We start from the raw sequence: 11,181 nt of genomic DNA, 5'->3' as shown, positions 1-11,181 counted from the left end.
ACCTCGAAGACCTTTGGGATCTCATTAGTAGAGAGGAAAAATGGGGAAGGCAAACTCCTGAGAGTGATAACCCAGCTTTTTAAAACTCCCATGTTATAATGGGTTGGGAGAGGGGACTGGGAAGATGTGAAATTCTTCTGAACAACCAGAATGATTTAGGGTACAGACCTGAGCTATTGCAGAATTTCTTGGTTTTAGGTGGGAGATGTGATAACTACTTCTCTACTGAGGAGACATAGTTCTTAACTCTCAGTCTTAAAATTCGTCACATAATTCCATTCATCATTTTTCACTCCTCTATTCAGTAAACACTTCAAACTCAATATGTCCAAAATCTGTTACTTCTGCCTCTATAAGATCCTTCACACTATACACCACAGAAAATAACTACAACAGTTAAGATATACCCTCCCCTGAGCAATATGGAACTATACCCAAAGGGCTATAAAACTGTGTGTACTTTGATACAGCAATACGACTTCTAGGTCTATATTCCAAAGACATCCAAGAAAAGGGGGTGGGGGAAGAATGACTTGTTTGCACAAAAATATTTATAGCAGCTCTTTTTGTGATAACTAAAAACTGGAAATTAAAGGGATGCCCAACAATTGGAGAATGGCTAAACAAATTTTGATATATGATTGTGATAGAATATTATTGTGCTATAAGAAATGATGAGCAGGTGGATTTCAGAAAAAGCTGGAAAGACTTATATGAACTGATGCAAAGTGAAGTGAACAGAACCAGAAGAATGTTGTACACAATAACAGCAATTTTTTATAATGAAGAATTGTGAAACAGTTATTCCCAGCCATACAATGATATGACAATCCCAAAGGACTAATGATGAGGCATACCATCCACCTCTAAAGAAAACTGATATTGTTTGGATATAGTCTAAAGCATTCTATTTTTCGCTTTCTTCCTTTCATTCTTTTTCTTTTATTTGAATCTTCTTGTACAAAATGACTAATATGGAAATATTTTACATAATTGCACATATATAACTTATTGAATACTGACTCAGGAGGGAGGGAGGGATAGAATTTGGAATCAAAACTTTTTTAATGTTAAAAAAATGTTTTAACATTCAATTGGGGAGAATATATTAAATTTTAAAAGGAAAAAAGAAAAGATATACCCTTCCCCATCAAACTCCATATATCTTGAGGAAAAGCATAAGTAAATATGTTGACCTGACCCAATTCCAAGATAAGGGAAGGGCAATAAGATCATTTCTGCTGGGATCATGACTTTGCTCAAACACCCTCCACTCCGTTATGTTACTGGGTAAAAAGAAGCAGCATATACTGACTCTACCTAGTCACATGAAGAAAAGAATATGGATGGAAGAAGGAATGAGAAAGGCTTGCCAGAGTGGTCATTCAGCCCAAATGAAAGGGTACTTATATACAACAGGATCCAGTTCTATCTTTCCAGAGATTATTCCAGCTGGCAAATTTTGTCTCCCAACATCAAAGAGACTGTCAGCCTTGCATTGATGTGGGGCTCTACTCACCTCTAAAGGGAAAAATCTATAAAGTGAGGTGAAGGGAAATATTAAGACAACAAAAATACCAAATAAATTTGAGGGGGAGGGGTTCAATAAAATCTAAGTGTACAAACTGATAAATCAAGATTAAAACCTAAAAACTGGAAGAATTGTGAGTAAAATCTGAAGGACAATAAAAGCTCACTTAGCAAATATTATTGTTGAGGTCTGGGATGTGCTGGGGAACCCCAAAATACCGATTTGCCAGGTCCTGCTCGAATGAATTCGACACGAGCCTTCTTAAAACCAAAGAAAAATAAAGTGTATTAAAGATTCGTCTTACTGGGTTGACTCTTAAGGAGCCTAAGTATTTGTAAAGCTTATATTCACAAGCAGGCCAGATAGAATCTCAGTTAGACAGAGTCTGAACTGGATTGAATCTGAACACCTTCATAGAGGTGAGATAGAACTTAAATACAGCAAAGACTGAGGGAAGAATCCAGGTGTTGCCAAGTAGTCTGGGGTCCCAGGGATAGTTTTGATAGATTAATCCCAGGGAGAATCCTAATGGAAGTGGCTGGTAATAGGATCAAAGGGAGGAATATCAAAAGAATGCTAAATAGAAGATAGGGAGAATCTGGGCTGGGAGAAATGGAAGGGGAATCCAAGGAGCCTTCCCCAAGGACAGACTTTCAGGGGGTCCTTTTGTCCACAAATGGGACAAAAGCCCTCCTATCCAAGGAAAAAAGGTCTTGACTTGGGCTTGTACCTCATCATTATAATTTGAAAGAAAGTAAACCAATGCTCCCTAAAGAAAGACAGAATCCTATGGATTCCCCATAAAGCAATGAACAATATAAAACTTTAGAATGGTTCAAAAGATAAATAAAACCAATAAAAGAAATTCGGAGTTAATATAGGCCAGAAATCAGAGCTCTCAATATAGTATTTGAAAAACAAAATTGGATTAGATTAGAAAAAATTGAACCCATGATCTCTCTGAAGAAGTGAAAAAACTGGTAATACATATAGATTACAATACTGAAGTGGAAGAAATTTGTCAGAAGATGAGTAAAAAGCAACAGCATTTAAAAAAATATGAATTGTATACAAGTCAAAGCAACTTATTTTTGAAGAAAGGATTGTTACTGTTGTTGGCATCCTTCATGACCTCATTTGGAGTTTTCTTGCAAAGATACTGGAGTGGTTTGTCATTTTCTTCCCCAGATCATTTTCCAGATGAGGAAAACAGAGGCAAACAGGGTTAAATGACTTGTCCAGATCATATGGCTAGTAAATATCAGAGGTCATATTGGAATTCAACTCTTCCCGATTCCTTAGAACTCGATCCACTGCGCCACCTAGCTGCCTGAAGATGTGGTACATAGAGTTAAATTAAATATATAGATGGTCCAGAAGATAATGACAAATTAAAAAAGATATCACAAAGCAGAAAAGAATGTAAGTAAACTGCCTAGAATTTCTGCATGCAGTCATCAAAGTAACAATAGAGAAGATTCACAGATCCCCACCAAACAAAAACCCCAACTTTCAAACTCTGAAAACAGGTAGTAATAAAATTTACCAGTGTAAATAAAATAATAAGCAAGTTTTTCAAGTAGCCAAGAGAAAGACTTTCAAATATGAAGGAAATGAAATTCAAATAGCACAATACTATTCCAGTGTCAGGAAGCATTGCCTAAAGGAATAGATTAGTATATTCCAAAAAGCTACCACCCAAAATACCACATCTCACAAACCTGGATTTAATCATCACTGAAATAAGAGCATTCAACAAAAAGAGGGGTATTTGAAAGTCCTCTCTCCCAAAAAAAAGAATTTAATAAGAAGTGAATACAATGTTAGGTTTGGCAAATATTCCAAGCAAATGAAAAATAAGAAAGATAAATAAATACAACTGCAAATAAAATGTATTGATGTGAAATTAACTATCTGATTATTGGAGTCTGCTGATTATGAAAAGAGAAAGGAAAATTGACCTGTGAGGTAAAAGAAAAAAACAAAGAGGAATCATCAAAGTACTTTAAAAAGACATAAGGAGATAAATAATCAGAACAGGAATAGAAGAACTTAACTGAAGTGCCATGGACTAAAGTCTCTGACCGCACTATAAGTAATCAATGTCTTCTGTAGGATGGAGTTGCATAATGGGAGGTTGTGTGAATAGGCACAAGAGAGATGGTGGGCAGAGGACAAATGAAAAAGTCTATGAGGGAACAGTGAAGGGACAATTATCCTATAACATCTCAGCAAAATGTGATGTGATAAGAGAATAGCAGAAGTGACAGGAGAGAACTGCAAAAGGGATTCCCACCTTAGTTAGGGAAGGGAAGGAAGAAGTCCTGCCTATGACTTCTTCCATAGCGAAGATATATACCTACAGTGGAAGATGAATTTAGTCTAGAAATTTGTGCACTGAAAGATCACCTTCTTTGACAACTTATTGTGCCTCCATGAGCAGCATCCCATTGCAAGAAAAGAAATATATGTATTCCTAGAAGCAGCTAATACCCAGAACAGTGATGCAGGTAGAGGGAGATATGGATCCAGAGATGAGCTGGCATGACCATTGGGAAAGGGACTGATCATGGTGAGGTCAGGAGGAAAAAGTAAGCCACATCATTTGTGACATGGGACATGTCTTCCACTCTTGCTTCCTTCTGAATTGTTTCCTTCATAGATTGATATTTCTAAGAGTAAGGGTCAGTAGGGAAAAAATGAGGATGGGAAAAGATAAAGCAGGAACTTGAACTTGATAGTTCAGAAGCTTTAACCCCATAAGGGACGCTAACAATAAAGAAAGACCAAATAAGGGTATAGTCCACAAAGGACAAAATAAAATTCAGATCAGAAAAGAAGACAACAAGGCAAAGAAAAACTCCCTAGATAAAGGCATTGTAAAAGAAAATTAAGAAAAATGTAATCAGGGGTTCACTTGAGCCTTTGAGAGCCATGAGACTAAAGATCGAAAGTTCAGCTCCTCTTCTTCAAAAGGGAAAAGAGAAGAGTGAACTCCAACAAGACACTGAGTGAAAATGCAAGAGCTGCTCCCTCAGACACATGACTCCAGCCAATGGAAGAAATTAAAATCATGAAAAAAGGCATGTGAAAGCAATGCAGAACGTCAGGGTAGCTATTCCTATTTGCCAAGAATAACAGTGTTGACACTTCCTCTTCTTTGTTGCCTTTCATGACCAGGAGACTATATCTCCCTACCAAAGCTTATCTCTGTATCTTTAAAGTCTATTTTGTTCCCCTAGTTTGGCAGCTTGGTGGTACAGTAGATAGGGCTAGACCTGGAGTCAGGAAGACCTGAGTTCACATTTAGCCTCAGACACTTACCAGTTGTGTGATTCTAGTCCCTTAACTTTTGCCTCAGTTTCTTCATCTGTAAAATGAGATTGATAATAGCATCTACCTCCCAGGGCTGTTGTGAGGACCAAATGAGATAATCACATGCTCGGGGTAGACACCTCCCTAACTCACCAGTGGGTTTGAGACCCCTTGATTACCCTCAACCTGGTTTGGCCTGTCTGTCAAAACAATTTGCCAGTGTGGCTGCAGCTTCTTGGAGCTACAGGTGAGAGTTGAGTGGAACAGGTGGATATCAAAGGTGGAAAGCAGCCTTGAAAAGGGCTTGGCAGCCATCACACCAAAGGTTCTAGTCCTCCCTGAGCACACCCTACACTGCAAATGAGACAATTTAGCTATTGTTACAGTCTCTAAAAGCTGATATTGATATAAGCTGTGGTTAGCTTAATGCATTAGTGACATCTATGTTTCTTTTGCTCAAAGACAGATGGGAGGGAGGCTGTGGTTGATTAGACACAGAGAAAAGCATATTTTCTTCCAATCTCTGGGATTCCTACCAACCAGGGCTCAAGATGAATCAAACAGATTTTTATAGATGGATTATTACTAAACTGCCCAAAAGCAGAGATCAAAATTAATCCAGCCTGACCTGGACTCCCCAGAGTACAAATTACTCAGTAGTCTTCTGGGTGGAAGAAGAAGCCTTGAGAAGGAGATTGGTGAGTATAAACAGGAAAAAGTCATTTTCTGAGGCAATGGTCTTAAGCAGACCTTCTCCTCATATTTCTCTTCCCTCAGGTTTATAGTAGACAGTTATGGCTACAGATTATTTACATCTTTCTCAAGGAGTTTTGTCACAAAAAGCAGAAAAGATACAGGATGCTAGTTAGAGGGAATGGAAGGATCTAGTGAGGGCTTTTTGAGGATGGGAGAAGACATGGGCATGTTTGTAGACAATAAGGAAGGAGCCAGTAGACAAAGAGAAATTGGAGATAAGAGAGAATAGGGATGACAGAAAGGGTTCTCTGTTGGAAATGAGATGAAATAGGATGGCTTGTACAAGTAGAGGGGTTTGCTTTAGTAAGGAATAGGACTACCTCTTCATGAGACAAGGATGAAGGAAGAGATAGTGGCAGAAGGTGTTTGAGTCATAAGAGATGAGGAAGAGAGAAGAGAGAGTTCATAGCAAATGGTCTCAATTTTTTTGGTAAAATATGAAGCAACATTTTCAGATGAGAGGGTTTGGTGAGAGGAGTCATGGGAGGTTTGAGGAATCATGAAAGCGAGAAAGATTGGGAGGTAGGTATTGAAATCATTGAGGAAAGAATGGGAATGTCCTGGAGGTCTATAGACAACAGCTACCAGGATTCTGATTGTGTAGAAGATATGGATTGTATGGAACTCAAAGGAAAAGAGATTGTTGACTGATGGAGGCAGAACAACAACTTGGACATAGTAATGGGGAGCAAGGAGTATACCAACTCCCCTGCTTTGACCAACAAGCTGAAAGTACCAAAAGTGTAGTCAAAGAGCCTATGTCTTCAGTGGCAAGCCTAATGTAGGTGACTGCCAAAAGGAGGAAGGAGTGGGAGAGGAAAAGATATGAAATGAAGGCAAGTTTATTGCCTTAAACAGGCATTCTAGAAGGTATAGTAAAAGCAATAGGTTAGCTGGGACCCTGGGGTGGAAGGGTTGAGAGCTATAGGAATAAGGAATTGAATGGGGGGGGGGTCAGTAAATGGGGTTTGAATGATGACCTACAGGGATTCATGATCACTGAGAAGAGAAGCGAATGATCAGGTGTGAATTTGTTCATCATTAAATGTAAGACACTTCTCTTCGTAGTGAAGGTTGGAGATCAGGCAGGAAATACATTCACAGTCTTCCATCAAAGAGGTGATGAACTTAAAATGTAGAAATAGATATTTTCAGATGTAGCCTATCAGGCAAATTGTTTTGCCAGATTATGTAGCTATGTATTGAGGGCTTTACTTTTCAGGGTTTTAAATTGTTTCTCAATGCTAGAGGGTGGGGTGCAGAAAATAAGAGAGTCAAGTTAATAAAAGAAAAACTACAAAGGATATTTATGCTATTATGTCCCACAATTATTTTAATACAATTTACTGTTGTGCAGTAGTGTTGCTCTGAATTAAAACTCAAGCACTGAACCATACTGCTAAAGAAAAATGGTAAAAATACACTGCATCATGCTGTTACTTAAAAAAGAAAAAAAAAGAAAGGAAAAGAAAGCAATTTCAGTGCATTGCCTTAATGGTTTTAGACTACTGTTGATTTTATTGTTATTGGGGATTACTGTTAATAGAGAATGTTTCTTGAATAAAATTATGTGTTAAGTATAAAAGATTTAAAGTAGACACATTTTTAGATCATAACAGTGTTAATACATATGCTATGTAAGAAAAGAAAATTGAAAATACGTATTTGAGTGATTTGGCCTTCTATCCACAGAAGGAGAAATTCCTAAGCAGCATGCCTGTCCTCCCTCTTCAATTCCTCTCTACTCTGAATGGCAAACATACATTTACCTAAAAAATAGAGCAAATTCCACAAGGCAAACACTCACACAGAGGGCAGAAGAAGCAATACAAGGACACTCTCAAGGTCTCTGTGAAGAGTTTTGAAATTGATTATGAGGCATAGGAGATACCCAATATTGTGTGCCCTTTTCAAAGAAGGCACTGTGCTCTTTGATTAAAACAGAATTGCAATAACTCAAAAGAAACGTGAAATATGCAAATTTAGAGACATCTCCACTCAAAATGTTCATATGCCAACCTGTGGTAGAGCCTATGGAGTTCATATTGGTCTGATCAGCCACAGGAGGGCGCACTGTTGGTCTTGACCCCAACATAGTAATGTCATTTTGGTCTTCTTCAAGGATGAAAGACAACAACCAACCAACTCCTCCCTTGTCCCTATCCCCTCCTTTCTCTCTCTTGGTTTAATATATTTATATATTGAAATCTGTGTGTTTGTGTGTGTGTGTGTGTGTGTGTGTGTGTGTGTGTGTGTGTGTGTGTGTGTGTGTGTAAAGGGAGGGAGTATAAATCACCTTTATTCTACCTTTATTCAATTCAGATTAAAGTGAAGTTCCTGGATACCCTTCTACTCACTCCTTCCTCACTGAGTATATATTATTCATCTTATGTACCTTTATGTGATAGTAATTCTCCCCTTCTTCCTTCTTTCCTCCCCAGAATAGTCCCCCTTCCCCCCTCCATTTTTATCTTCTTATAAAACCATTCAAATAAAACCTCCCACAAAACTTCTGTCATTTTAGTTTTATTCTATGACTATATGTAAGAGGGGTAGCTATAAACACACACTCATATGTAATATTTGCTTGTTATTCCCATATTAACATATAAACAACTCATTCTCACATATTCTCTTTCAAGTTACACAACTAAATGTACTTCTCTCAATTTCTTGTGGTACCTACATTTCCATTTCCAAATATCTGTTCAGTTCTGTTATTTTCATCAAAGATACTTGAAATTCCTCTAATCCATCAAAGATCCCTTTTCCCCTGTACAATCATATTTAAGTTTGCCAGATAGATTATCTCTTGCTTTTTGGAACATTATATTCCAAACTCTCTTCTTCCATATAGTTGTAGATGCTTAATCTTCTGTAATCCTTACCGTAGCTCCTTAGTATTTAACTCATTTTTTTCAAGGTGGTGGGAGGGAGCAGCTTGAAGTAGTTTTTTCTCTTACTGCAAGCTCAGAATTTTGGCTAAGATATTCCCTGGGAGTTTTCACTTGAGGTTTCTTTCAGAAGGTTACCAGTGGATTTGTTCTATTTTTATTTTGCCCTCTGGTACTAAGAGTTTTAGGCAATTTTTGTTTATAATCAATCTCCTTAGATTATCTCTCCTTGATCTGTTTTACAATTGTTAATATTATAGTTCTATTTTTTGTTTTTTCTTCAATTATTTGGTTTTGTTTTCTTGTAGTCACTGCCTTCAGTCTGGCTCATGATAACTTTTAGAGCATTTTGTTTTTTAATGAGATTTTTCACCATATATTTCAAGGAATTGATTTTCCTTGCTATTCTTTCCTCCCTAGTTTTTCCATTCTATTCTCTTATTTCATTTTTTTCTAGGTGTTCTTGCAATCCCTGTGGCTAGGTAATTCTTTCTTCTTTGAGGTTTTCTCTGGACTTGTTGTGGACTTGCTATCTTCTTCAGAATTTTTCCCTGGGAATTTCTCAACTAAGGTATTTCCTCATAGTGATCAGAGTATTCCCTAGATTCCTCATGGAGATAAGGAGGAGGAATGGATCAGTCTTGGAAGTAAATAGTGTGGACAGGTCCTTTAGGGTCCTAAGTATAGTGGGCCAGGCTAGGACCCTCCTTTAAAGCATTCTGCCTGGAAACTCCTTGTCATGAGTCTCTGGGACCTCTCCCTACTATAGATTCCACCTAGCATCTCTCTATCCCCCCAGATGCTGGGCTCAGGTGTTACTTCCATCCAGCTGGATTTTGCTTAATCTTTCTCCTGTAAGGTAACTGGGGATTGTGTTGCCCCATTGAATCCTGCCAGAATGCCTTAAGGTTACTTTCTCTGCTAAGCCAGGGTCAGATTGTGACTTTTCAAGACTAGGCTAGTTTTAGTCTCTGTTTCCAGGAGTGTTGCACTGGACCCTGCTAGAAAATCCTGAGGCTGGGGAGAAGGAGCCAAGATGGCAGAGTAAACAGTAGATCACTGTCCTATCCCATTCTCAATCCCCAAACATCCATAAAACAACACTCCCAGAACAGATCTCGGAATAGTAGAGCCAGGGAAAGATGGGGTTGGACCAGTCTTTCGATTCAGGTAACTTCGAAGATCGACAAATAAGGTCCATATCACTCAAGTAAAAGGGGAGTACAATACAGCATAAGAAGTATCCCAACAAGCTGGTAGCATGTTCCACCTCAAGAAATCAGTGGGCCCCAGAGCAAGGGAACAGGCAAATGCCAATACCAGAACCCCCTCCACATGCCTTACCACAGCCAGGGGAATCAACAGACCCCAACTTAGAAGACCACCACATGTACTCCCTGCACCAGCCCAGGAAGGCAAGCATCCTCCAGCAGCTGAACCTTCCTGTGCTTCAGCACAGTCCTGGGTGGGGAAGGTCTTCTAGCAGGACTTCCTTTTACTTCAGCACAGCCCAAGTTGGGCAGGTGTCTTCCAGCAGTGAACCTCCCTGTGCTTCAGTTCAACCCCAGGGAAACTCAGAAAAAACCATCTAGCCTCAGCACATGCCATACACCATCACTAGGACCCCAGCTCAACACAGGTAAGAGTCTCTGATAAAGATTTCATTTCTAAAATATATAGAGAACTGAGTCAAATCTATGAGAATACAAGTCATTCCCCAGTTGATAAATGGCCAAAGCATATGAACAGGAAGTTTTCAAATGAAGAAATTAAAGATATACATAGTAACGTGAAAAAAATGTTCAATCAATTGATTAGAGAAATGTAAATTAAAACAACTCTAATGCACTACATCACATCTATCAGATTGGCTAACATGACAAAACAAAAAAATGACAATTGTTGGAGAAGATGTGGGAAAATAACACTAATACGTTGTTGGTAAAGTTGTGAACTGATTCAACTATTTCTAATAAGTTGTTTTAGCCTATTTGCAAATATTTTAATGTGTTGCTTTAATGTTCATTAGAGCTATTGGCCTCTAGTTTTATCTATTTTGTCTTTATGGTTTAGGTATCAAAATATATTTGTATCATAGGAAAAGATTGGACAGATGCCTTCTTTTCTTATTATTCTGTACAGTTTGCTTATTATTAGAATTAATTGTTCTTTGAATGTTTGATTATATTTACTTGTAAATCTATCTAATCCTGGAGGGCTAGTTCAATTTATTTTTCTGACATTAAATTATTTAAGCAATCCACTGTTCTTTTGTTAATCTTGCTATTATATATATTTTTTAAAGGATTCATCTCTTTCCTATGTTTGTTAGTATATTAATGTAGCACTATAATTTCTGATAATTTCCTTTGTTTCCTCTTCAGTTGTTGCCAATTCTCCTTTTTAATTTTTGGTATGAACAATTTCACTTTCCTCTCACTTCTTTAAGATCAGGTTAGTCGATTGAAAAGATCTGAAGTTTTTCCCAAACTCATGGTTGGCTACTTAAACTAGTGCTCAGGAGGCAACAGCCTCAGAATTTTCTTTTTTTTTTTTTCTCAAAAAAATTAATCAATTAATTTTTAGTTTTTCAGCATTTGCTTTTAGAAGATTTTGAATTCTAAATTCCCCCACACTTTCCCTTCCCCAAGACAGCATGAAATCTGATATAGGCTATACATGTAT

This window comes from Notamacropus eugenii, chromosome 2 (assembly GCF_028372415.1).
Source record: "Notamacropus eugenii isolate mMacEug1 chromosome 2, mMacEug1.pri_v2, whole genome shotgun sequence".
In the NCBI taxonomy this organism is placed as follows: Eukaryota; Metazoa; Chordata; class Mammalia; order Diprotodontia; family Macropodidae; genus Notamacropus; species Notamacropus eugenii.
Note: the sequence above shows the minus strand (reverse complement) of the source record.